Raw genomic sequence first — 27,936 nt, 5'->3', positions numbered from 1 at the left:
TCTCCTTAAATATTTTTCTTCTCTTCTATGACTTTTTAACCTGGTCCCGAAAGTAATGACATGAAGCCGTTATCCATTAAGCCAACATGAATTTGAGCAAATAGCAAAATAGCCTTCCTCTACATTAAAAGGTAAAAAATTTTTTTTACATCCACAGCATAAACATTCTACAAGACCCTAAAAGCCAAAAGTGCGTTATAAAAATAATCACAAATATAAAAAATAAAAAAAATAAAAAACAAGATGTACTCCGGCGTACAGCAAACAACACACTGTCTATGTCAACCACTGATTTGCTGTAACTACTGCTTTATATCATGATTATTTTCTACACTACCATCAACGCCAACGCTTTCACTGCCGGCATCTTTTATTTAAGCATAAAAAATGCCATCAAACATACAGAAAAAAAAATGCACCTAGTCCGGAAGTGTGTTAAAAGGAGGTTTGCATAGAAGATTCCATCGCTGCCTAATGAATGTGTGTTTTTATGTCTGGTGCTGGAATGCTAGCATTTCTAGGCAGGCACTAGACTCCTGTACTCTTCTCATTTGTACGAACAGATTGTTTCATGCCATGCAGATCAGCAAAATAGCAGACGGGCTTGGAACAAACAGGTAGAGGTGCGTCATGTTTTCATTTTTATTGTAATTTAGTCGGAATGGAAGGAGGAAAAAAACACAGAAAAAGAAAAAGAACGACGACCTTTAAGCCTTTGACATTCACATAGTGTTAAGAGTCAGGCAGGGTCTAGGCACTGACAGATTTGCATGTCTTTGAATATGACGCTTGAAAAGCCAAGGCGCTAGATTAAATTTTGCCAGGGAGAAAATGAGAAACACTTCCATCTCTGGGGTCTGCTGGGAGGATCTTTCTGCTTCAGTTTACTTGTTATTTTACTTTTATATAAAATATTTATTTATCCTCTACCAAAATTATAATTTTACTTTCCTTCATTACTTTCTAAATATTTATTTATCCACTACCAAAATCATAATTTTATTTTGCTTTATTTTTTATACAAAATATTAATTTATACACTACCAAAATGTTTTATTTTAATTTTTTTATGTGAATATTTATGCAATACCAACATTTTATGTAAATTTTGCTTTATTTATTTTTTATAAATATTTATTAACCAACTACCAAAATTTTATTTTTATTTCACTTAGTTTATTTTTTTTATATATATAAATATTTATGCTCCACCAAAATTGTATTTATTTTTATTTTACTTGTTTTATTTTTTTTATATATATATATATATATATATATATATATATATATATATATATATATATATATATATATATTTGTATAAATATTTCTTTACTTTTTTTTAATAGGTAGGTTTATATTTCTTCACTTTTTTTTTAAACAATACATTTTTATTCAATTAAATCTTATAACAGAAATAGCTTGTTTACACAATTATGTCAATATAACAGTCATGTTCAAATAATTCACCACTAGTGCAAATCAATTCCAAACTGGATATTATAGGAGAGGGGAGGGAAAGAAAGGACCACACAGAAGGAAAGGGGCAGCCAGGATTGTACACAAAAGGTAAATTAATAAGTAGGTTTATATTCTCCCTAAATTTTATTTCTTTTTACTTTTTATTTTCTGCTTTCTTTTTTCAGTATATCTGTTTCTATGTACCTTACTCAACTTACATTTTTTGTCTAATTTTGTTCCAGCTTTAATTTTTTTCTCTTTTTTTATTTTTGTTATACGGTAATAAAATGCTAGTCTTTTTATATGTGTTATGTTTAGATCTTATGCAAATTTTATTATTTTTATTCAATTCCTTTTTAAGTATAATCTTTTTCATTCACCAGTGCCACTCAATTTTTACTCTTTACGTATATGCAATATTTTCAGATCTTACCCAATTTTTATTATATATATATATATATATATATATATATGTATATGTGTGTGTGTATTTATATTTAATAAAAATTGGGTAAGATCTACCGTATTTTCCGGCGTACAAGACGACTTTTTAACCCCTGAAAATCTTCTTAAAAGTCGGGGGTCGTCTTGTACGCCGGGAATCGCCTTGTACGCCGGGTGTATATGGTGGGTGGGGGGGGGAGTGATCCTGATGACGACGAGGGGGCGTCTCACAGAAAAGTGAGTATCCCCCATTACCTTATCATAGCGCTGCAGCGTGGGGTCTCTGTGCTGGGAGCGGCGGCGGCTGCTGTGCTGTGGCGGCTCCTCTTCTGCAGTGTGGGGCCTGTGGGGCGGTGGCGGCGGCGGCGTATCTTCATGCAGTCGGGGCTCCTCCGGCATCTCAGCCTGGAAGCCCCGCCGGCAACTCCATCGGTACAATGCGCTGGCCTCCGGGAAAATGGCCGCTGCTTAGATTCAGATCTCGTTGAGATCTGAATCTGAGCATGCGCAGCCCCCAGCGGCCGGGCCACCGCATCGCACCTATTGAGCTGCCTCCGGGAAAATGGCCACTGCTCAGATTCAGATCTCGTCTCCCGAGATCTCGGGACGAGATCTGAATCTGAGCAGCGGCCATTTTCCCGGAGGCCACCGCATTGTACCGATGGAGTTGCCGGCGGGGCCTCCAGGCTTTAATGAGATGCCGGAGGAGCCCCGACTGCATAAAGATACGCCGCCGCCGCCACCCCACAGCACAGAGGCCCCACACTGCAGAAGAGGAGCCGCCGCACCACAGCACAGCAGCCGCCGCTCCCAGCACAGAGACCCCACGCTGCAGCGCTATGATAAGGTAATGGGGGATACTCACTTTCCTGTGAGACGCCCCCTCGTCCTCATCAGGATCACTCCCCCCCCCCCAAAAGGCACATATTCACCGGCCCTATAAGACGACATACGGCGTATAAGAAGACCCCCGACTTTTAAGAAGATTTTATTTTTTAACTGGTAAAGTTGGGGGGTCGTCTTATACGCCCAGTCGTCTTATACGCCGGAAAATACGGTAAGTTTAATGAATATATATATATATATATATATATATATATATATATATATATATATATATATATATACTTTTACACACTTCCCAGTGTGTTCCCCTGTCATGCAAGAGGGACCAGTTTTATTTTTTTTCACAGTATATATATATCAGAACCCACGGACTCGGTACAAGGTGAAAGAATACATTTTAATCTAGCCTGCATATCCCCCTTCCATGTTACCCTGATTAAAATTTGCAAGTGAACCTTGGAATGCACTATACCTGACAAGATTTCTAAAATAATTTACACTCAACATAAACCCAGAGTACATGTTCTGCCATAACACGAATATTAGAAATCAGATACAGATTTACAAGGATTTTCATTATTGCTTCCCTCTGTAAAGTATAAATGAGTTTAAAATACAATTTCTTATTCTGAGGCTGTTAATAATGCTTTGAGGTTTTTTTAGTTTTATTATTTTTTTTTATTTTGTTATACATAAAAGAATATGGAGGCGAATGGTAAAAAAAACAACAACATAATATTCTAAAATGACAATGTGTACCAGGCGCCGAATGGCTCGAGTAAATTCTTAAACCTCCGGTAATTAAAGGGTTAATTATGGCTATGAAACTTGGGTTCCCTTACAAGTTGTTTTTTTTGCAGCTGGCACTGAATAGATTAATATTAATTACTTCGTTCAGTCATTGATCGCATTCATGGCCTGGCGTTGGGTTCATGGTGATGAGGACTTCTAGACATTTGAGGGGTCATTTTTTTTGGTCTACTGTGCCGCGGGTCATCTGGTATAGACCACCCCTTAGTTGAGGGTTAATTAACTGACAACAGAATGTGGAAAGGAGTCCATGGATTGAGGTGCTCCTTGAGGATCAACATGTCCGGTTGATTTCTGTGTATTTCGATGGGTAAGATTTTGATCAGATGAATGCGGGTGGTGGGATGTGGGGTGGCGGGTGGGTGGTCCCATAGGCAAGACCGTTCATGATGCAATTGAAAGGGACTTGGATGAAGAAGATTCTCAAATATGCTGATAAATTAAGTTACCTTTTTACTAGAACTATTGGGGGATTTTTTTAAAAAAGGGGCCCTGTTTGCGGAGCCCCTTTAATTTACATAGACACCAGAAGAAGTCTCAGTAGGGAGAAGTCTGCAGAGAGGGCAGAGGAGGCATTTATCCTTACCGAGCAAGAGTAAGCAGCCACGGTCCTCGTCGAAGTTTGGGGTCAGCTGAACGGTGTGGGTGCCAGGTTCTCGTAATATTAATTGTCCATGTCTTTCCGATAAGTTCACATTGTTGGCTTGTGATTCAAGGATGGTTGGAGGCATTTTAGGGGCATAGTCAATAAATATAAGTTGAACATACAATGTCTGAAAAGTAGTCACTTTGACAGAACCCACACTACTTCACTTTTTTTGTAGAAAAGTATGTATTTAACAGGACCTTTATTCCACATAAGTTACAGGGTCTCCTGAACCAAATCAAGATCTTTATATGATCTTTAACTGTTTACCAAAAAAAACATGGCAGCATTTGACCAAGTACAGCGCCTGTCCAGCCTCATTCACTGCAACGGACTTCAGCTGTAATATCAGACACAACCTGTACACAAGGCTGGCGCTGTTTCTGGAAGAATACATCCATGTTTTCTTTTTTTGTTTACTATGTACCATTTGGAACTGTTAACTCAAGACATATCTGAAATGTCTGACAAGTGAGGGATTTAAATGGGGAAAACTAGTCCAACAGGTGGTAAATACACGTAGCCCATGGCAAGAATGGCTCTGCGTCTGAAGAAGACTCCTCCTTCCTTCTCATTTTATTCACCACCTTTAGTACTTTCAGGGGATTAATCTTCACTTCTTTCTTTAAAAGAGCTCTTCCTATACAATCAGAACTTCATTTCTACTTCCAGCCAATCCAAAGTGTCATTAACCAAGATTTAAAATCATAATCAAAGCACAATTTAGCTGACCTGCAAGATCAAACCCAACCTATGGAGAACAGTGGCGCTGTCTTCAGAAAAATCATCCATATTATTGTAATCTCACACATCTCTTTTAAAGAGTTATTTCGAATTAGATTGTTTGGGGTTGAACCTCTGGGATCCCCATTATTTTTAAAACGACACTCTGTAATACCCCATCAGAATGGAGTGGTAATCTGATCTCGGGGATTCCATCTTCTGGGATCCCATGATCAAAGAACATGGCTCTGATTTGCTCTTTTTGTATGGATCACTGGTCGATCGCTGTACTGGGCTGCTTTCTGAAGTCCTGTAGACAATGAATGGATGGGTGGACCTCATGGGCGGCCAACATTACATTCTAATGGGCTATTTCATAGACCCGTTGTCTTGTTTGGAGGAGGTCTTCATGAACCGAACTACTATCTGCAGTTATTACCTGTCCAGTAGTTTGCTGGGTTGAGGGTCCAATTGCTGGAACCTTTCCCATTCCAAAATACTCTGTCACACTTTGGTGGTGGTCCTGCATGTGGCAGCACACTTAGGCATGGAAGAGCATTGTGGAGCCCAGTTGTCACAACGACAATGTGCTAAAGACCCAGGAGGAAAACACAGTCCAGTACAAGAAAGGAGCAGCATCCCATCCAGGTGATGAAGGATTAAAAGAGCTTTATTCTGCCTTTATGCAACGTTTCGACCATTATAGGTCTTTATCAAGCATGCTTGATGTTATTTAGTGGTGGTTCTGCATGTAAAATTTTTATCCAAATCGAATGGATTGCTGGAGTCAGACAGCTGGGATCCCCCATGAACCCAATACCTTGCTTCTGAAATGCCATTCTAGAAAAGAACATTGGTCAAACGTTTGACTCAGCTACCTCCAGTAGTCCCATAGACCATGAGCACAAACATTGGACTGGGCTACCTCCAGTAGTTGTATAGACCATGAGTACAAACGCTGGACTGGGCTAACTCCAGTAATCCCTTAGACCATGAGCACAAATGCTGGACTGGGCTAACTCCAGTAATCCCTTAGACCATGAGCACAAACGCTGGACTGGGCTAACTCCAGTAATCCCTTAGACCATGAGCACAAACGTTGGACTGGGCTAACTCCAGTAGTCCCATAGACCATGAATGGCGGGGTACAGTGCATGCACAGCCACGTTCCCATTCCAGGAGCATTCCAGAGCACTGTTCTCAGGATCAGTTATTGGTCCAGTCAGTCTGATCCTTGGCAAGTTCTTACTTTTCCTTTGGAAAGCTTATGCCAAGGTGCGAGTAATAAAATATACCCATTTTACATGTGACACTAAATTACATGTCGAATGAGCGATAGTATAATATTATTATTAGTGGTCTAAAAATGGATCCTCCAGCACCTGAATGTATTTTTTAGGGAAATGCCTACATTTTAGTTATGAAAGGGTTAACCATGGCCTCCTATTTGGCCCCTGATCTTGGTGTGTGTCGGCATCTATAGTGTTAACCTTGACGGTGTCTCAGGTGGTTGATGTAAGATATCATCTTATTTCCCTGATCAGGGACGTGCTGGCGTTCGCCCTGATGACCCACACTACAGATACCGCTGGGTTATTTTTCCTCCCTGCTCTCCGGCAGGAGATGTTTGGATGTTAGTGGAGGTCCACCTTATACTGCTCCCCATCTGTTGCTATTTATTCTCACCTGTTTTGTACATTTCTTGCATGGAAAACAGCTTGCCCTTCAAAGAGTCTCAGCTTTCCATTAGGCTTTGTAAATAAGTAGTGTGAAACCTGCAGAACGCTGCTTATGATGCGCATTTAATGCCTACTGTGCAGGGGAAGGAAGCAAGATGCTCAGCACAGCACTGACCCCTTCCATGCCAGAACCTTACCCTGGCCATATGCTACTGCCTTAAAAGGTGAAATATCTTTCAATCAAAGATGCAATATAAATCTGTACCAGGCCCCAATGTACAGGACCATGTGCCATACAGTGGCATATAAAAGTTTGGGCACCCCTGGTTGAAATTACTGTTATTGTGAACAGTTAAGCAAACTGAAGATTAAATGATCTCTAAAAGGCCTAAGTTAAAGATGACATATTTTCTTTGTATTTTAGGGGAAAAATATGTGTATGGTCATTTTTTACATTTTAAAAATTCCAAAAACAAAAATGGGTCTATGCAAAAGTTTGTGCACCTTTGGAGATTTGTGTGGTCAGATAACTTTGACCAAGGTTTCAGACATTAATTAGCCTGCTAGGGTTATGGCTTGTTCACTGTCATCATTAGGAAAGGCCAGGTCATACAAATTTCCCAGCTTTACAAAAACTCAGCCTCCTCTTACCTTATGCCAAAAAACAGCAGTCATGGGATCTTCTAAGCAGCTGTCTTCCACTCTGAAAATGAAAATGGTGGAGGCCCACAAAGAAATAGAAGGCTATAAGAAGATGGTAAATCGTTTTCAAGTTGTCCTTTCCACAGCTGGAAATGTAATTAAGAAATGTCAATTACCAGGAACAGTGGAGATCAAGATAAGGTCTGGAAGACCAAACAAAATTTCAGAGAGAGCTGCTCATAGGATTGCTATAGAAGCAAATCAGAACCCCTGCTTGACTGCAAAAGACCTTCATAAAGATTTAGCAGACTTTGGAGTTGTGGTACATTGTTCTACTGTTTAGAGACACCTGGACAAATATCGCCATCATGGAAGAGTCATCAGAAGAAAACCTCTCCTGCGTCCTCACCATAAAATTCAGTGTCAGAAGTATGTAAAAGAACATCTAAACAAGCCTGATGCATTTTGGAAACAAGTCCTGTGGACCGAGGAGGATAAAATAGAAAGAACTGTTTGGGCACAATGATCAAAGGTATGTGTGGGAAAAAAGGCACAGAATTTCGGGAAAAGAACATCTTGCCAACCATTAAGCATAGGGATGGATCATTCATGCTTTCTGGTTGTGTTGCAGCCAATGGCATTGGGAACATTTCACATGTAGAGGAAAGAATGGATTCAATGAAATTTGAATAAATTCTTAATGGAAACATAACATCATCTGTAAAAAAGCTGAAGGTGAAAAGTGGATGGCTTCTACAAATGGATAATGATCCTAAACACATACCAAAATCCATAATAGACAGCCTCAAAAGGCACAAGCTGAAGGTTTTACAATGGCCCTCACAGTCCCTCTGATCTGAACATCATTGACAATCTTTGGCTAGACCACAAAATAGCAGAGAATGCAAGATGATCCTGGAGTCTCACAGAACTGGAAGAATTTTCCAAGGAAGAAAGGATGAAAATCCCTCAAACAAGAATTGAGACTTGTCTGGCTACAAAAAGTGTTTACATGCTGTGATACTTGCAAAAGGGGTGCTACTTGGTATTAACCATGCAGGGTGCCCAAACTTATGCATCTGCTCATTGTCCGTTTTGTAATTTTTAGAATGTAAAATATGAAAATATATATACAATATGTACTGTATATATATATATATATATATATATATATATACTGTATATCTAATATATAAAGCTGAATGTGTGTGTGTATGTGTGTGTGTATGTCCGGGATTGGCATCTGCACCGTCGCAGCTACAGCCACAAAATTTTGCACAGTCACACGTCTGGACCCTGAGAGCGTCATAGGCTATGTTGTGAGGCAAAATTTTAACCCCGCGCATTCCAATTCACTAAACAATTTTGCCCCTATCTACATAATGGGGAAAAAGTGAAAGGAAAAGTGTTGGAGGCAAATTGACAGCTGCCAGATGTGAACAAAGGGGACTTAAAAAGTGAGAGCGATGGCGCCAAAGAGTATATACCGTACAGATGCTAAGGTGGGGCCCCGACATGGGATACTCACCACACACAGGGATATGAACACACACACAAAATGTGCCACACACTACCATGTGCTTGAACACATATACCACCCTCAGCACACATTTCACCACACATACACCAACCTCGCCACATAAAAGTCGAAACACAAAAGTTGCAGCTCAAAACTCGCCACTCGCAAAACTCGCCACATGCAAAACTAGGCTCACACAAAACTCGCCACATGTGCAAAACTCACCTCATGGAAAACTCGCCACACGCAAAACTTGCACACACGGAAAAATAGCCACATGCACAACAGTTGCAACACTGTTGTGAATTTGCGTTTTGCTCCCTCTAGTGGTCATTAGTGATTTGACTCTGGAGCTTCTGTCTTCTCCTATATGCTCACCTGGGCCGTTAGTTCAGGGGCGTTGCTATATAAGCTCTCTGGACCTTCAGTTCAATGCCTGGCATCGTTGAAATCAGAGCTAATCTGTTGTGCTCTTGTGTACTGATCCTGGTTCCTGCTTGTTAAAGCTAAGTCTCTTCCTTGCTTTTTGCTTTTGTTTTGTTTTGTATTTTTGTCCAGCTTGTTCCAATCTGTATCCTGACCTTTGCTGGAAGCTCTAGGGGGCTGGTGTTCTCCCCCCGAACCGTTAGACGGTTCGGGGGTTCTTGAATCTCCAGCGTGGATTTTTATAGGGTTTTTGTTGACCAAATAAGTTATCTTGCTTTATTCTGCTATTAGTAAGCTGGCCTCTCTTTGCTGAACCTGGTTCATTTCCGTGTTTGTCATTTCCTCTTACCTCACCGTTATTATTTGTGGGGGGCTTGTATCTTGCTTTGGGGTCCCTTTCTCTGGAGGCAAGAGAGGTCTTTGTTTTCTTCTCCTAGGGGTAGTTAGATTCTCTGGCTGGCGCGAGTCATCTAGCGATCACCGTAGGCATGATCCCCGGCAACTTCTAGTGTTGGCGTTAGGAGTAGATATTTGGTCAACCCAGTTACCACTGCCCTATGAGCTGGATTTTTGTATCTCGCAGACTTACACGTACCTCTGAGACCCTGTCCACTGGGGTCATAACAGTATGCCAGGCCATGGTATCATTCAGACCTGTGGGAATAGGAAAACCCACCATAACATTCTTAATGGCTTCAGAAAGGCCATTTCTAAAATTAGCAGCCAGTGCACACTCGTTCCAATGTGTCAGCACGGACCATTTCCGAAATTTTTGGCAATACACTTCAGCCTCGTCCTGGCCCTGAGACATAGCCAGCAAGGCTTTTTCTGCCTGAATCTCAAGATTGGGTTCCTCATAAAGTAAACCGAGCGCCAGAAAAAACGCATCAATATCAGCCAATGCCGGATCTCCTGGCGCCAACGAAAAAGCCCAATCTTGAGGGTCACCCCGTAAGAATGAAATAACAATTTTTACTTGTTGAGCAGAGTCTCCAGACGAACAGGGTCTCAGGGACAAAAACAATTTACAATTATTCCTGAAATTCCTAAACTTAAATCGGTCTCCTGAAAACGGTTCAGGAATTGGTATCTTGGGTTCAGACCTAGGATTTCTGATAACATAATCTTGTATACCCTGCACACGAGCAGCAAGCTGGTCCACACTTGTAATCAAGGTCTGGACATTCATGTCTGCAGCAAGCTTAAGCCACTCTGAGGTAAAGGGGAAAAGAAAAAAAAAAAAAATGAGAGAGGGAAAAAAAAAAAAACTCAAAATTTTCTTTCTTATAATCCCACTTCTGCAATGCATCAAACATTCAATACTGGCCTGGCATACTGTTTAATCTGTCGGTACCTGAACATACCGCTATGCGTTCATATATCAAGGAGTCTCTGGAGAAAGGACACATCCGTCCGTCTTCTTCCCCTCTTGGTGCGGGATTCTTTTTTGTGGCTAAAAAGGACGGATCTTTGAGGCCTTGTATTGACTATCGGCTTTTAAATAAGATCACTGTCAAATTTCAGTATCCTTTGCCGCTGTTGTCTGACTTGTTTGCCCAGATTAAAGGTGCCAAGTGGTTCACCAAGATAGACCTTCGTGGTGCGTACAACCTTGTGCGCATTAAGCAAGGTGATGAATGGAAAACCGCATTCAATACGCCCGAAGGTCATTTTGAGTACTTGGTGATGCCTTTTGGGCTCTCTAATGCCCCTTCAGTTTTTCAGTCCTTTATGCATGACATTTTTCGGAACTATCTGGATAAATTTTTGATCATTTATCTGGATGATATTCTGGTTTTTTCTGATAATTGGGACTCGCATGTGGAGCAGGTCAGGATGGTCTTTAAAATTTTGCGTGAAAATTCTTTGTTTGTCAAGGGCTCAAAGTGTCTTTTTGGTGTACAGAAGGTTCCCTTTTTGGGGTTCATTTTTTCCCCTTCTGCTGTGGAGATGGACCCAGTCAAGGTCCGAGCTATTCTTGATTGGACTCAGCCCTCGTCAGTTAAGAGTCTTCAGAAGTTCTTAGGTTTCGCTAACTTCTACCGTCGTTTTATCGCTAATTTTTCTAGCATTGTGAAACCTTTGACGGATATGACCAGGAAGGGCTCCCATGTGGCTAATTGGGCTCCTGCTGCCGTGGAGGCTTTCCAGGAGTTGAAACGTCGGTTTACTTCGGCGCCTGTTTTGTGCCAGCCTGATGTCTCGCTTCCCTTTCAGGTTGAGGTGGATGCTTCAGAGATTGGAGCAGGGGCCGTTTTGTCGCAGAGAGGCCCTGGTTGCTCTGTTATGAGACCTTGCGCCTTTTTCTCTAGGAAGTTTTCGCCTGCTGAGCGAAATTATGATGTGGGCAATCGGGAGTTGTTGGCCATGAAATGGGCATTTGAGGAGTGGCGTCATTGGCTCGAGGGTGCTAAGCATCGTGTGGTGGTCTTGACTGATCACAAAAATCTGATGTATCTCGAGTCTGCTAAACGCCTGAATCCTAGACAGGCCCGCTGGTCATTGTTTTTCTCCCGTTTTGACTTCGTTGTCTCGTATTTACCAGGTTCAAAGAATGTGAAGGCCAATGCTCTTTCCAGGAGCTTTGTGCCTGATGCTCCTGGAGTCGTTGAACCTGTTGGTATTCTTAAGGATGGAGTTATCTTGTCAGCTATTTCTCCAGATCTGCGACGTGTGTTGCAGAGATTTCAGGCTGATAGGCCTGATTCTTGTCCACCTGACCGACTGTTTGTGCCTGATAAGTGGACCAGCAGAGTCATTTCCGAGGTTCATTCCTCGGTGTTGGCAGGTCACCCAGGAATTTTTGGCACCAGAGATCTGGTGGCCAGATCCTTTTGGTGGCCTTCCTTGTCAAGGGATGTGCGGTCATTTGTACAGTCCTTTGGGACTTGTGCTCGAGCTAAGCCTTGCTGTTCTCGTGCCAGCGGGTTGCTCTTGCCCTTGCCTGTCCCTAAGAGACCTTGGACACATATCTCCATGGATTTCATTTCTGATCTTCCGGTGTCTCAAGGCATGTCTGTTATCTGGGTGATATGTGATCGCTTCTCCAAGATGGTCCATTTGGTTCCTTTGCCTAAGCTGCCTTCCTCTTCCGATCTGGTTCCTGTGTTTTTCCAGAACGTGGTTCGTTTGCACGGCATCCCTGAGAATATTGTGTCAGACAGAGGATCCCAGTTCGTTTCCAGATTCTGGCGATCCTTTTGTAGTAGGATGGGCATTGATTTGTCGTTTTCGTCTGCTTTCCATCCTCAGACTAATGGACAGACGGAGCGAACTAATCAGACTTTGGAGGCTTATTTGAGGTGTTTTGTCTCTGCTGATCAGGACGATTGGGTGACCTTCTTGCCGTTGGCTGAGTTTGCCCTTAATAATCGGGCTAGTTCCGCCACTTTGGTTTCGCCGTTTTTCTGCAACTCTGGTTTCCACCCTCGTTTTTCTTCGGGTCATGTGGAACCTTCTGACTGTCCTGGGGTGGATTCTGTGGTGGATAGGTTGCAGCGGATCTGGAATCTTGTGGTGGACAACTTGAAGTTGTCACAGGAGAGGGCTCAGCGCTTTGCCAACCGCCGCCGCGGTGTGGGTCCCCGACTACGTGTTGGGGATTTGGTGTGGCTTTCTTCCCGCTTTGTTCCTATGAAGGTTTCCTCTCCCAAATTTAAACCTCGTTTTATTGGTCCTTACAAGATATTGGAAATCCTTAATCCTGTATCCTTTCGTCTGGATCTTCCTGTGTCGTTTGCTATCCACAACGTGTTTCATAGGTCCTTGTTGCGGCGGTACGTTGTGCCTGTAGTTCCTTCTGCCGAGCCTCCTGCTCCGGTGTTGGTTGAGGGCGAGTTGGAGTACGTGGTGGAGAAGATCTTGGATTCTCGTCTCTCCAGGCGGAGGCTTCAGTACCTGGTCAAGTGGAAGGGCTATGGTCAGGAAGATAATTCCTGGGTGGTCGCCTCTGATGTTCATGCGGCCGATTTAGTTCGTGCCTTTCACGCCGCTCATCCTGATCACCCTGGTGGTCGTGGTGAGGGTTCAGTGACCCCTCACTAAGGGGGGGGTACTGTTGTGAATTTGCGTTTTGCTCCCTCTAGTGGTCATTAGTGATTTGACTCTGGAGCTTCTGTCTTCTCCTATATGCTCACCTGGGCCGTTAGTTCAGGGGCGTTGCTATATAAGCTCTCTGGACCTTCAGTTCAATGCCTGGCATCGTTGAAATCAGAGCTAATCTGTTGTGCTCTTGTGTACTGATCCTGGTTCCTGCTTGTTAAAGCTAAGTCTCTTCCTTGCTTTTTGCTTTTGTTTTGTTTTGTATTTTTGTCCAGCTTGTTCCAATCTGTATCCTGACCTTTGCTGGAAGCTCTAGGGGGCTGGTGTTCTCCCCCCGGACCGTTAGACGGTTCGGGGGTTCTTGAATCTCCAGCGTGGATTTTTATAGGGTTTTTGTTGACCAAATAAGTTATCTTGCTTTATTCTGCTATTAGTAAGCTGGCCTCTCTTTGCTGAACCTGGTTCATTTCTGTGTTTGTCATTTCCTCTTACCTCACCGTTATTATTTGTGGGGGGCTTGTATCTTGCTTTGGGGTCCCTTTCTCTGGAGGCAAGAGAGGTCTTTGTTTTCTTCTCCTAGGGGTAGTTAGATTCTCCGGCTGGCGCGAGTCATCTAGCAATCACCGTAGGCATGATCCCCGGCTACTTCTAGTGTTGGCGTTAGGAGTAGATATTTGGTCAACCCAGTTACCACTGCCCTATGAGCTGGATTTTTGCATCTCGCAGACTTACACGTACCTCTGAGACCCTGTCCACTGGGGTCATAACACAACACATGCAAAAGTTGCCTCACACAAAACTTTCACATACTCAAAACGCACCACACATAAGACTCGCCACGTGCAAAACTCGCCATGCGCAAAACTTGCTGCACACAACTTGCTACACTAACCTGTCACGTGCAACTCGACACACAAAAAGTTGCTAAACGCATGTCACCACACAAAACTCATCTCACAAAAGTCGCTACATGCATGTCGCCACACGCAACTCAACACACACAACTTGACACATGAAACTTGCCCTAACACACACACAAGTCTGGTATTATCCTTCAAAAATAAATATCTGATTAATAAGCAGACAAACTACAAGAGCAACAAATGTACCATATAGGAAATACGGCAGCTGTCAGTCACATGACCTGTCTATTATGTGTATGTGTGAGCTAATATATACTGCCAGGGGGGAGGGCTTCCTGTTGGCTGGGGATTTATCAGGCTGCCAATTTAGCTTACAAATACTGAGGTAAAAATACTGAGCAAATAACTTGTGAATGAGGTCAAATACAGGAGGAGATGACACACAGATATATACTATATACAGGAGATGACACACAGGTATATACTATATACAGGGGAGATGACACACACATATATACTATATACAGGGGAGATGACACACAGGTATATACTATATACAGGAGAAGACATACAGGTATATACTATATACAGGAGGAGATGACACACACATATATACTATATACAGGGGAGATGACACACAGGTATATACTATATACAGGAGATGACACACAGGTATATACTATATACAGGGGAGGTGACACACAGGTATATACTATATACAGGGGAGATGACACACAGGTATATACTATATACAGGAGGAGATGACACACAGGTATATACTATATACAGGGGAGATGACACACAGGTATATAGTATATACAGGAGGAGATGACACAGGTGTATACTATATACAGGAGGAGATGACATACAGGTACATACTATATACAGGGGAGGTGACACACAGGTATATACTATATACAGGGGAGATGACACACAGGTATATACTATATACAGCTGGAGATGACACACACATATATACTATATACAGGGGAGATGACACACAGGTATATACTATATACAGGAGATGACACACAGGTATATACTATATACAGGGGAGGTGACACACAGGTATATACTATATACAGGGGAGATGACACACAGGTATATACTATATACAGGAGGAGATGACACACAGGTATATACTATATACAGGGGAGATGACACACAGGTATATACTATATACAGGAGGACATGACACACAGATATATACTATATACAGGAGCAGATGGCACACAGGTATATACTATATACAGGAGGAGATAGCACACAGGTATATACTATATACAGGAGGAGATGACATACAGGTACATACTATATACAGGAGGAGATGACAGAGGTATATACTATATACAGGAGCAGATGACACACAGGTATATACTATATACAGGAGGAGATGATTTACAGGTATATACTATATACAGGAGGAGATTACATACATATATACTATATACAGGAGATGACATACAGGTATATACTATATATAGGAGATGACATACAGGTATATAGTATATATGCAGCGCCCCAGAGTCCTGGTCATTGCAGTACTGTAGCTCCGCCACTAAGGGGGGCTATGGTACGTCTGATGGCACTGAAGGAGTTCATCTGACCAGGTATCACAGACACCAATACATTTCACAGTCTGGCCTCCAGGGGGAGCTAAGGGTTCTATTTATTAGGCCACTCCTCACAATCTGGTAAAACTGGGGGTTAGGCAGGAAGTGAGAAAAAGAAAGCTGACTGGGTTGGAACCAGGCAACACCTTGTGGCAGAGGGTGTTGTAGGGGAAGATTCGGAGGGGTCCCTGTCAGGGGTGGGATCCTGACAGAGGCCTAGCAACTAGAGAGAACGTTACGGGACCGCGCCTGCACGATATAGCGGCGGTACCCCAAGAAAGGACAAGAAGCGAGGTTTATTGTGCTGAGTGAGAAACGAGATCAACGCAACAAGGAGAATACCAGTAGGAGTCGTGCTGTAAGACGAGGCAACATCCTATTGAGGCGCATAACCGGTGGCCGGAACGCCGAGGAAGTATAGAGCTCCAAGCCAAACTTCAAACCTACGGCAGGACAGTCAGTTACAGGCGGGCTGTCTCACCCAGACCCAGGAAGACACAGGGGGGTAACAACAGGAGTGGGGCGACGCTGGAGTCCCGGAAGAGCTCCGAGCCTCCCCGTCATACGGGTGCGTCCTAACTGTAAGATCAGGGGGACGTAGAGGGAGAACATCAGAATCGAGTTGTGAGGGAACACGAGAAACAGACACAACAGTTGTGGGGACTATCCCGTAAGCACAGCAGGGGAGGACCACAACACACAAGTGCAGGAAGGTAGGCACAGATTTCCACCTGCAAAGGGAACTCTGGAGGTGCCATCGGACCGGCCGGACTTGCGCAGCCCTGTTAACCATATTCCGGATTGAGGACTCAGAAGCCTTCAGTAAAGAGGTAAAGAGACTGCAACCTGGTGTCCTCGTTATTGACCGTGACCGGCACTACACCGCACCATAACATCAACACCATACCACCACCTTTCATTGTGCGCCCCTCAGCAGGGTCACGGACCGGGTCTAGCCACCGTGACAACCCCAGAGCAGAGACTCAGAGGCCCGGTACCGGGTACCCCTCGGCCCTGCGGCAGTGGGGGCACTACAACTTGGCGTCACGAACAGGATCTACTTAAGCCTGAAGAATCGGGTCATGTGTGCCTTGGAACTGTGATTTACTGTGCTTGGACGGAGTTTTATTGCAAAGACTGTGTATTGCCATTTGCCGCCAAAAGGTTCCCGCCAAAACCGCCGCCATTACAGCGCCACAGGGAGCGCAGAGGGAGAAGGAGGGCGTGCCATTGGAGGAGACTACCAGAGCGGCGCCAGAAGTAGCGACTGCCCCCTCCGACTTCTGCTGCGAGATGACGACCTGCCCAGCAGCAGAGGAGAACCACCCCCTGATTTGCAACGGCGGGAACGAGGTGAAGAGAGAGCTCGACCTCGGAGAAATGGCGGAGCCAGGTGCATGCGTTGCCGCCGAATGCCGGACAGCGATGACGATCAGCAAGTGCCTGAGCAGCGGCGAAGTGAGCCCGGCTTGCCCTCACCCACCAGAGGCGGACTCGCGTCCACCGCCGGTGAAGGATCTGAACTCCTGGGAGCCGCCGACGGAGGAGCCGAGCCTACCTATCCCCACCACGGAGCCATGGAGGGCGGAGCCACATCAGGAGGCCACCTCGGAGGAGCCGCGGTCCGGGCTGCAGCCGATTCCAGTGTCCTCGTCAACGGAACAGATCGACATCGGTGGAATCACATCAGGCGCAGGTATGGACAGCGCCCCTACTCCCCCGACCGATTCTGCTCCCCCGACCGATCCCGCTCCCGTGACCGCTCCTCACCCCAGCAATAACTGTTTCCTCTCAGTGGAGCGGGTGATCCTCACCCCCGACGCGATGGGGAAGCTGGTACCTCAACTACCGACCAAGATGGGAGAACCCATAGACGTGGGCCCAGACGGGGTGGTCCTCCGGTGGGACACCCCCTAGACCGGGCCAGATGGGGCCTGGGAGGACGGCCTCACCCTTGCTGTGCTCACTTGGGAACAGTATAAACAATGTTTAATCATGCATTGGAGACACCGAGACGAGACGGAACCACCTGACACGCCACAAACGAAACGCAGAAAGTCTGCGCACGGCAGGAAAGACGTGGTAAAGCGGGGAACTGTGCTGGCCTTCCACCCGAAGAGGGGTTGGGGCTCCATACAGGAACCGGGACTACCGACTGACGTCTTCGTTACTAGTTACAACGTGAAAACTCCCTGCTGTAACCAATATTGTGACCCATTGCAAAGGGGGGATCAGGTGACCTACACCCGCCACCGGAGTGCGCAAGGGTGGTGCGCTCGGAATGTCCAACGCTGTGAGCCTGAAGAGGCGTCACCTGTTGCCCCGACCATGACTGATCCGGGCTTGACAGATCTTGTTACTCTCACCACCGTCTGCCTTGTGGCGGCCACCGAACTTGCAAACAGGGTTAGCCTTCAGGTCCAGACACCGAGTGATCTGACGGCACCTGAGAGATCAACCACCGGTATTGACACCGCATCGGCCGCGGATCAAAGACCACCCCCTGCACCGCAAGAAAACTGAGTAAGCAAGAATGCTTTATTGAATGTACATAGTTAATTGTTTTTACTGTTTTGCTGCTAAAACCCGTCTAGGGTTATTCTTAAAGGGATCCCTTTGTTGACCCGGGATTCCTATTGCTTTTTGTTTGTTTTCTACTTTTGCTCAGTTATCAAAAGACTGCCGAATCATGGACGGTGATTGGTGAATGATTCACAAACTGATGTTGTAAATAGTTTGCACCTTCTTAAAGGTGCTCTCTACTGGTTTTACATAAAGAAAGGACACTTTGTGAAGATACTGTTTTTGAAAACATTACCGGAGTCCTTATTGCGAACAGACTTGCAGCTTGAGAAGTTGCACTACCTCAGAGAGACTTGGTCCCCTCTTAAAGGGGATGTTCATTGATAGCACTTAGAGAATGATGATGCTCTAAAAGAAAAAGTAATAATGCTGGTATGTGAAAGTTAAATGTAGCTAACTAGTTGATTGTAAGAAATGTTTAATGATGTTGATAGAAGAACGAGGACAGGAAGTGAACCCGTACGGGGTTAGTTAGTGAGTCCTCCTAGGAGCCATACAGAGATGGCTCAGTGATCTCGAACTGAAAGAAAAATGATATGTTCTATACTGTGTATAGTAGTGGAAGGACAGTAGGCCCGGGCGGAAAGGGGCGGTCCTGTACAGAAAGGAGAGGCAGCAGGCCTGGAGCAGTTAGGACAGGCGGTCCTGCAGACGTAAAGTAGGAGAATGCAAAAACGTTGAGTAGCCTTATAATGTCTTATAAGAAGGTCTTTAGTGGATTTAGCGAGTACGTCCTTAAAGGCAATGTTAAATTATTGTTCACAAAATTTGCACTTAGTAGAATACCCGGTTGGGTAAAAGAAGTTATTTATAGTCTGTTATTTAAAGTATTTAACCATGTTTGTAACGTTCAAGCGTCCTCACCTCCCATAAAGGGAAGCTCTGTTAAAAAGTTTACTTGTACTTGCATTTTCAAAATTGTATGTCTTTTTGCTGACATGTATTGTTGTTTTCTTCCCAGTCCAGGAGTACTGGATTTAACCGGGGGGGAGTGCAGCGCCCCAGAGTCCTGGTCGTTGCAGTACTGTAGCTCCGCCACTAAGGGGGGCTATGGTACGTCTGATGGCACTGAAGGAGTTCATCTGACCAGGTATCACAGACACCAATACATTTCACAGTCTGGCCTCCAGGGGGAGCTAAGGGTTCTATTTATTAGGCCACTCCTCACAATCTGGTAAAACTGGGGGTTAGCCAGGAAGTGAGAAAAAGAAAGCTGACTGGGTTGGAACCAGGCAACACCTTGTGGCAGAGGGTGTTGTAGGGGAAGATTCGGAGGGGTCCCTGTCAGGGGTGGGATCCTGACAGAGGCCTAGCAACTAGAGAGAACGTTACGGGACCGCGCCTGCACGATATAGCGGCGGTACCCCAAGAAAGGACAAGAAGCGAGGTTTATTGTGCTGAGTGAGAAACGAGATCAACGCAACAAGGAGAATACCAGTAGGAGTCGTGCTGTAAGACGAGGCAACATCCTATTGAGGCGCATAACCGGTGGCCGGAACGCCGAGGAAGTATAGAGCTCCAAGCCAAACTTCAAACCTACGGCAGGACAGTCAGTTACAGGCGGGCTGTCTCACCCAGACCCAGGAAGACACAGGGGGGTAACAACAGGAGTGGGGCGACGCTGGAGTCCCGGAAGAGCTCCGAGCCTCCCCGTCATACGGGTGCGTCCTAACCGTAAGATCAGGGGGACGTAGAGGGAGAACATCAGAATTGAGTTGTGAGGGAACACGAGAAACAGACACAACAGTTGTGGGGACTATCCCGTAAGCACAGCAGGGGAGGACCACAACACACAAGCGCAGGAAGGTAGGCACAGATTTCCACCTGCAAAGGGAACTCTGGAGGTGCCATCGGACCGGCCGGACTTGCGCAGCCCTGTTAACCATATTCCGGATTGAGGACTCAGAAGCCTTCAGTAAAGAGGTAAAGAGACTGCAACCTGGTGTCCTCGTTATTGACCGCGACCGGCACTACACCGCACCATAACATCAACACCATACCACCACCATTCATTGTGCGCCCCTCAGCAGGGTCACGGACCGGGTCTTGCCACCGTGACAACCCCAGAGCAGAGACTCAGAGGCCCGGTACCGGGTACCCCTCGGCCCTGCGGCAGTGGGGGCGCTAAATATACAGAAGAGATGACACACAGGTATATACTATATACAGGAGGAGATGACACATAGGTACAGTGCCTACAAGTAGTATTCAACCCCCTGCAGATTTAGCAGGTTTACCCATTTGGAATTAACTTGGCATTGTGACATTTGGACTGTAGATCAGCCTGGAAGTGTGAAATGCACTGCAGCAAAAAAGAATGTTATTTCTTTGTTTATTTTTTTTTTTAAATTGTGAAAAGTTTTTTCAGAGGGTCATTTATTATTCAACCCCTCAACCCCCCAGAATTCTGTTTGGTTCCCCTAAAGTATTAAGAAGTAGTTCAGGCACAAAGAACAATGAGCTTCACATGTTTGGATTAATCTCTTTTTCCAGCCTTTTCTGACTATTTAAGACCCTCCCCAAACTTGTGAACAGCACTCATACATGGTCAACATGGGAAAGACAAAGGAGCATTCCAAGGCCATCAGAGACAAGATCGTGGAGGGTCACAAGGCTGGCAAGGGGTACAAAACCCTTTCCAAGGAGTTGGGCCTACCTGTCTCCACTGTTGGGAGCATCATCTGGAAGTGGAAGGCTTATGGAACTACTGTTAGCCTTCCATGGCCTGGACAGCCTTTGAAAGTTTCCTCCCGTGCCGAGGCCAGGCTTGTCCGAAGAGTCAAGGCTAACCCAAGGACAACAAGGAAGGAGCTCCGGGAAGATCTCATGGCAGTGGGGACATTGGTTTCAGTCAATACCATAAGTAACGTACTCCACCGCAATGGTCTCCGTTCCAGATGAGCCCGTAAGGTACCTTTACTTTCAAAGCGTCATGTCAAGGCTCGTCTACAGTTTGCTCATGATCACTTGGAGGACTCTGAGACTGACTGGTTCAAGGTTCTCTGGTCTGATGAGACCAAGATCGAGATCTTTGGTGCCAACCACACACGTGACGTTTGGAGACTGGATGGCACTGCATATGACCCCAAGAATACCATCCCTACAGTCAAGCATGGTGGTGGCAGCATCATGCTGTGGGGCTGTTTCTCAGCCAAGGGGCCTGGCCATCTGGTCCGCATCCATGGGAAGATGGATAGCACGGCCTACCTGGAGATTTTGGCCAAGAACCTCCGCTCCTCCATCAAGGATCTTAAGATGGGTCGTCATTTCATCTTCCAACAAGACAATGACCCAAAGCACACAGCCAAGAAAACCAAGGCCTGGTTCAAGAGGCAAAAAATCAAGGTGTTGCAGTGGCCTAGTCAGTCTCCTGACCTTAACCCAATTGAAAACTTGTGGAAGGAGCTCAAGATTAAAGTCCACATGAGACACCCAAAGAACCTAGATAACTTGGAGAAGATCTGCATGGAGGAGTGGGCCAAGATAACTCCAGAGACCTGTGCCGGCCTGATCAGGTCTTATAAAAGACGATTATTAGCTGTAATTGCAAACAAAGGTTATTCCACAAAATATTAAACCTAGGGGTTGAAGAATAATTGACCCACACTTTTATGTTTAAAATTTATAAAAATTTAACTGAGCAACAAAACTTTTTGGTTTGTAAGATTTATGCATCTGTTAATAAATCCTGCTCTTGTTTGAAGTTTGAAGGCTCTAACTTATTTGCATCTTATTAAACCTGCTAAATCTGCAGGGGGTTGAATACTACTTTTAGGCACTGTATATACAATATACAGGAGGACATGACATACAGCAGGTATATACTATTTACAGGGGAGATGACATACAGGTACTGTATATACTATATACAGGAGATGACATACAGGTGTATACTATATATAAGGGAGATGACAAACATGGATATACTGAGGGGAAAATGAGAGGTGTGAGGTGAAAATGAGGGGTGTGAGGTGAAAATGAAAAGGTGTGAGTGCAGAATGAGAGGAGTGAGGGAAAATAGTGGAGTGATCGGAAAATGACAGATGTGAGGTCGAAATGACAAGTGTTAGGGGGGAATGAGAGGAGTGAGGGGGGAATGAGAGGAGTGAGGGGGAAAATAAGAGGAGTGAGGGGTAAAATGAGAGGTGTAAGGCAGAAAATGAGAGATGTGAGGGGGAAAATGAGAGGCGTGATGGGAAAATAAGAGAAGTGAGGTGCTATATCTAACCACAGATATTTACTATGCCCAGGCAACGCTGGGCTCTTCAGCTAGTATATATATATATATATATATATATATATATATATATATATATTGACTAAAATACAAAGGAAATGTGTCATCTGTAACTTTAGACCTTTAGAGATCACTTAATCTTCAACTTTCTCAACTGTTCACAATAACAGTAACTTTGACTAGGGGTGCCCAAACTTTTACATGCCACTGTATATAACACTGGTGTTTTTGGACCTGACATGTTACCCCTGCAACATAAAGCTCCTAACAACCAGTTTATTTATAATACTGGTGTCTTTGGGTCGCTCAGGCAACCTCTGCAACCTAAAGCTCCATAGCATCAGTGAACTTATAATGCTGGTGTCTTTCAACATGTCAGGTTATCACTTCAACCTAAAGCCCCTTTGCTCCAGTGTACTGATAATATTGGCTCCTTTTGCCCCGACAGGTTACTTCTGCAACACAAAGCTCCTTAGCACCAGTGTATTGATAATATTGGTGTTTTGGTCCCAGCAGGTTACTTCTGCAACCTAAAGCTCCTTAGCACCAGTGTATTTATAATGTTACTGTCTTTGGGTTCATCAGGTTACCTCTGCAACATAAAGCTCCTTAGCACAGGTGTATTTATAATATTAGTGTCATTGGGGCCCATCAGGGTATCAATGCAACATAAAGCTCCTTTAACAGCCCCAATGTACACTACCATTCATATTGTTGGTGTTTTTCACCCTATTAGGTTACCTCTGCACCCTATAAGTCTGCATCCTTCTTTTCAATGATAAAAGATAAACAAATGAAAATAGAGAAGGATTATGAAAAATTAAGTTAATGTAAGGGGAGTCCCAAACAAGACTACTTTTTTCCCTCTTCATAAAAACAGTGCCACTTTAGCTCTAAGTGCGAATCTCCCAAAATTATTTACATTCAGATTCACACAGATCGGCTGGCGGATTGGATTTTGATCCAGATAAAGTTCAATCAGAATCAATATTGCCCTTTTTTCCGTGAAAAGACGTTTATTATGCTTTAAGATGTCATCAGGCTCCAAAACATAGTAAATTGATAGGAGCGAAAGGGTTTAAAATAATAATAAAAGATTATAATCACCTGCCCTAGGCGGGAACACTTACAGATATTGTCCCCTTTAAGGCAGTAGCGTAAGGTCTGTACGTCACACCCCATGCAACTGCGTAAGGTTTAGTCAGTTGTGGAAGATCTGAATCTCAGTACGTGAGCAGGGACCCTCTTTATGTTGTACCTCCAATTGAAAAATAGTGTCCCCTTTAAAGCAGTAACATATGGTCAATGACGTACGTTGTGCCCCAACCGCGTAAGCACGGAAAGATCCAAACACTGGAGGGAGGGAGCGAGAGGAGTACCTTGCAGGACAAGTGACAGGTGGGCCTAGGACAGGTCAGTATAATCTTCTATTATTTGTTTAACCTCTTCACAGCACTCCAAATAATTCTCCTGAATCAAATTCCCAACATTTCAGATTTGCCAAAATTTCAGAGAAATTTTTAACTATTTTGATTAATTGTGAATCAATTTGCACTTCTTTAGTCCTTATCAGTTGGACATCGGCAAAATCACTACCAGGAGTCAAGAATTTGTAGGACTCCACTAGATTCTATGATTCCATTCTCTATAATAGAAGTGCGAAAGAGCTTGCAGTTGGCTAAACATGTTGGTCAAAACTTGGTCAAACGAATTCGGCCAAGGATGGTGGCTTTTTGATTCTTACCTGATTGAGAAGAAGAGTATGGCATGCTAGGTGTTAGTATGGAAGTTAAGTCAGTGCCATAGAGATTTGTAATGTCTAATAGAGATGAGTACATTGACCAGAGGTGAAATAAAATTCACCTTGAATGTAAAAAAAAAAAAAAGAAATAATTAAATCACCAAAATTCAATTTTTGAGTAACATGCTTTGGGCAAATCCAGCAAAATGGTAGCTGACCATAGTCACCTAGCCACTCGCAGGCTTGCTCTGGTCCAGTTGTCTTTTTCTGTCTGATCTTCCCTTGCAACTTCTGCCCCATTGTGCTAGCTACACCCCATTGAGAGACACGTATTGTGATGTTGCAGGTCCTACTAAGCACAGGAGATACCGATGATGCCAGTGGTTGGAGGTGCTAAAGTAGACTGGACTGAAAAGCACTGGATTGGTGACTGTTGAAGAACAGGTGAATATATATTTTCCAATTTTTTTCTTCAACCATGTTTATTTTGCTATTGTTACCAGGGAGAAGAATAATGTACATTCAATTTGCAGTGGATATAGTCATTTCAATTTGGTATTCAGTAGATTTGCTTGTGATAAGCTGAGGGCATTCAATTTTGGCACAGTTACTCAACTTTCGTGGCTAACCTTTCACTCCCAATTGCAGTAACCATACAGATGTAGTGCATGTTGGCTGTCACGCTACTCTTACAACATAGGGCAATACAAAACTTTGAACTTTTTGCATAGCATTGATGTTCTTTTACACCATGAATGAGTAGGGTGCCATAACATCCCATAGCAGTCAAGTTGACAGCTACCATTACCATACATTGGGAGATACTTTTGGCAACTCTCAGGTGTATGGCCACCTGTACTTACGTTAAAAACACCCCAATACATAATAGATGAAAGGTGGCTATAACCCGCTAATTCAACTGGATCGGACAATCATATGATATGTATGTGGACCTCTTGGCTCTCCTCTGGCAGATGATATCGGTGGGACAGTAGGATTGGCCCTTTAGAATTTCAACACAGAGGAGTCTGACAGTGGCTTTTTCCTCTTTCTCCACTAGAAACACATTGATGCTTTATGGAGTTGAGCGCTCATGTGTCTGAATTAGTCAGGAGAGATGGCTGTCTGCTGAAAGAAAGTTCTCATGTGTATGTCCACCTATACTTTAGCTAAAGGCCACCAGTATACATTAGATGAAAGTCATCTGCATCCCCCAATTTCACCGGAATGGTTGACCATCTCATGTGTATGGGGTGTCGTGAGAGATGTGAAGGGTTAGAAGGATTGGACCTTTGGAATTTTAATGCCAAATCCTTTTTTTTCAGGGGAGATGTGCTGCTACCAGATGAGTCTGACAGAGACATTCTCCACTCTCTCCATTGGAAACACATGGATGCTCTACTGAGCCATGCACTCATGTGTATGGAAGACTTGAGAGAGAAATGTCTGCCTGCTGAAAGAACATTAACTCATGTGTACAGCCACCTTCATTTTAGCTAAAGGCCACCAGTATACATTGCATAAAAGTAATCTGGACCCGCTAATTTCACAGGACCGGTTGACCTTCTCATGTGTATGGAGCTTCACGACTCTTCTTCAACAGGTGACGTTGGTGAATAGTATTGGCCTTTTGGAAATTTAATGTTCGATCCTTTAATTTTAGGGGAGATGGTCTGCAACTAGAGGAGTCTGACAGAGAGTTTCTCCACTTTCTTCTTTGAAAACACATGGATGCTCTTTTAAGCCGTGTGCTCATGTGTATGGAGGAGTCATGATAGATGGCAGTCTGCTGATCGAATGTTATCTCATGTCAACTAAAGATCAAGTTGTAAAACTCCCAAGATTCCTTGACTGTTTTCTTATCCAATAACAAAAAAACATTTTTTCAAAATTCCCAACTCACACTATCGTACCATCATTTCCCCTCCGATGTCGGTAAAGTAACGAAAACCTCTCATCTCCAGCACCAAGTAGGTTAATTGTAAACGGCCATACTTATGCACAATTACCTGAATTTTTTCCCTCCCTTACCTTCCCCACGGCACAATTTTATTTCCTAAGAAAAAAACTTATGAAAATTGTTGAAAAGCAAAAGTACAAAGATTTTTTTTTTTTTTTTTGCAGATAGCCCCAAAAAAGCATAGATGTCAAAGGCTTCGAGTCCCCCCTTTGACATTCACGCAGAGCTCAGAGTCAGCCGGGGTCTCAGCACTGACAAATTTGCATCTCTTTGAATGTGACGCTTGAAAAGCACAGCCGCTAGATTAAATTTTTTTCTCCGTCGAGAAAATGAGAAAGGCCTCTATCTATTTGAGTCTACTGGGAAGATCTTTATTCTGATTCTTGTTAGAATTGTTTATCACTCTGACAGAGCAGACTCGGACGAGATAAAGGCTCGGCTCCATCACGGGGCCTGACAGTGGTAGGACATGCAGAGAAATGAAAGGACTAGGGGAAATATTATTAATAGATGCCGACTTGATTTGACTCTATTGCACGTCAAGAAGGGGGTGCCGCTGCTTGATTGTAGCCTATGAAGTTCTGTCCAAAAAAGAAGCTATTTTTCATTAAGTGATAGAAGGTCTTTTTCATGTTCCTTCCTGAGGAGCTGATATCTTATGCAGTTTATTCTAACCCTGCTGATTTCTGTCAAGGGAAAGAAAACTCATGAAAGATGGGTCTGGCAATATGAGTCCTTTGCAGGAAAGCAGGTTGATAGTTGGAGCTTGATGCGGATGTGCTGTGACTAAGCCTTGATGCCGCGGATTCCAGCTCGGCAGAACTGTTCGGCGACTTTAGTAGAACTCAACACGCAAAATGTTAAGTTAATGGAGAAAAAAAAAAGAGCCGAAGACGTGGAAATATAAGGGACAAGGTTGTGAGGCTGAGACGCTTCTTCCACCATTATCACTGGCATCACATTGTTCTTCTGCTGATGGAACCGGCAGGGTTGGCAGAGTTTGGCCCTCATGGGTGATGAATAAGAAGGGGAAGGATTATGTGGATTATGGAGTATAAAGGGAAAGATTAGAGGAAAGACATGATAGGGGCTGTGCCGGCATAAATGGAGAACCAAAACTGGACTATCGCAGATTTAGATAGATAGATAGATAGATACATAATGGATAGATAGATGATAGATAGATAATAGATAGATAGTGGATAATAGATAGATAATAGATAGATGATAGATAATAGATAGATAGATAGAGTCTGTATGTTCTCCCCGTGTTTGCGTGGGTTTCTCCCAGGTTCTGCGGTTTCCTCCCACATTCCAAAGACGTACTGATAGGGTATTTAGATTGTGAGCCCCATCGGGGACAGTGATGATAATGTGTGCAAAACTGTAAAGGGCTGCAGAATATGTTAGAGCTTTATAGAAGTAAAGATTATTTATTATTATTTATAGATAATAGATAGATAGATAGATAGATAGATAGATAGATAGATAGATAGATAGATAGATAGATAGATAGATAATAGATAGATGATAGATAATAGATAGATAGATAGATAATAGAGGATAGATAATAGATCGATAATAGATAGATAATAGATAGATAATAGATAGATGATAGATAGATAATAGATAGATAATAGATAGATAGGTGATAGATAATAGATAGATAGATAGATAGATAGATAGATAGATAGATAGATAA

General features: G+C 43.7%; 1 long non-coding RNA gene across 1 annotated transcript; it reads left to right on the top strand.

The window, feature by feature from the left end:
- Window positions 1-27,699, top strand: LOC143818755 (uncharacterized). The gene is made up of 3 exons (XR_013224684.1): window positions 1-623; window positions 24,621-24,718; window positions 25,600-27,699. It is a non-coding gene; the product is annotated as an uncharacterized LOC143818755 (long non-coding RNA).
- Window positions 27,700-27,936: the final 237 nt, after the last annotated feature.

Source organism: Ranitomeya variabilis, chromosome 1, assembly GCF_051348905.1.
Source record: "Ranitomeya variabilis isolate aRanVar5 chromosome 1, aRanVar5.hap1, whole genome shotgun sequence".
In the NCBI taxonomy this organism is placed as follows: Eukaryota; Metazoa; Chordata; class Amphibia; order Anura; family Dendrobatidae; genus Ranitomeya; species Ranitomeya variabilis.
The sequence above is the reverse complement of the archived record's forward strand: the minus strand, read 5'-3'. Positions and strand labels throughout refer to the sequence as shown.